General features: G+C 35.5%; 1 protein-coding gene across 1 annotated transcript in view; it reads left to right on the forward strand.

The window, feature by feature from the left end:
- MELK (maternal embryonic leucine zipper kinase) overlaps positions 1 to 1,297 on the forward strand; it is an 85,831-nt gene that overhangs the window by 53,318 nt on the left and 31,216 nt on the right. The window lies entirely within an intron of this gene.

Below are 1,297 nucleotides of genomic sequence, written 5' to 3' on the forward strand. Positions count from 1 at the left end.
AGGTTCAAACCCAGCCCCAGCCAAAAACTGCAAAAAAAAAAAAAAGAACCTACAAAGAAATGCAAAAATAGAAGAAAAAAGGCAAGAATGGTCTAATGTACAAATAACAGATGTCACAGGAAAACAAAACAGAGAGGAAAGTAGGGAAGAAACTTTGAAAGAAACAACATAAGAAGAAATATTCCATAACTGAACGATATGAATTTCCAAGAACGAAGTGACTTTATCAGGACTTGGGACATGGATAAAAACTGATTCACAACAGGTCCTATTCTAGTAGAATATCAGAAAACTAGGGAAGAAGAGAAGATTCAGAAAGTTTTCAGAGTTAAAGACAAAAGGTTATATACAAAGGCTTGGGAATAAGATACTGTTCATAGAATCAGGAAGACCATAATTCCCTCAAAAAGGAACATTATCAACCTAGACTTCTATACTTAGCCAAACCAGAATGAAAGGTGGGGATAAAGTAGTCATTTATCAGCCTTGCAGGATCTCAAAAAATTTAACTTCCATGCATGTACCCTCGGTAAGTTAATGGACAATGTGTTCCACCAAAGCAAGAGAATAATCCAAGAAAGAAGAATACTTAGGTTCTAGGAAACTGGAGATACATTGTAGGATGGAGGAGGTGACAGGAATTCTAAAACTGATAATTGAGTAGCAGGCTCAGAAAGAAGCCAGACTCTAGCAGAGCATGGACTGTAAACATCAGGTGGGATGTGTCCAAGAGAAGAGGCAAAGCAGGTTAGAGGAGCTAAAGAGTGTTGGAGAGTGTGGGTTGAATTTGTAAGGAGAATAACTATTTTTAACTTTAGGAGAATAAAGTTATAAAAAAAAGAAAATGTAAGAATAGCTGCAGGGCTTTATATTTAGCTAGGCTACCTATATTGGTTGTTAAAATATTAAGAGTATTTATATAATAATTGATAAATAACCAGTACTTCCTTATTATCCTGTTATCTCCCTTGGACACCCCTAGGCACTACCTTCACCCTTCATCTTGCTATTAAAAGATTAATAATTGGCAAAGTAGGAGTCTCTCAGGACCCTACCGACCTTTTGGCCTCTCTTCTGATTGGTTGGTGTCAGGGTACCAAAGAACTATTTTGAACATTAGTCCTATTTAGTTATGAATAATATTTATGTAATCATAATATAAATATTGATTTAATTAAAAATTATAGCAGGAAGGAGGATATGGGCAAGGGAATGTGTGGGGAAGAGAGGGAATTGTAGACTTAAAGACCTAAAGGCAAAACATTCACAAAAGCAAAGAATAAAATAGACAAAAGGA

The sequence above is a fragment of the Otolemur garnettii genome, unplaced genomic scaffold (genome assembly GCF_000181295.1).
Source record: "Otolemur garnettii isolate 467f Iridium unplaced genomic scaffold, OtoGar3 scaffold00014, whole genome shotgun sequence".
In the NCBI taxonomy this organism is placed as follows: Eukaryota; Metazoa; Chordata; class Mammalia; order Primates; family Galagidae; genus Otolemur; species Otolemur garnettii.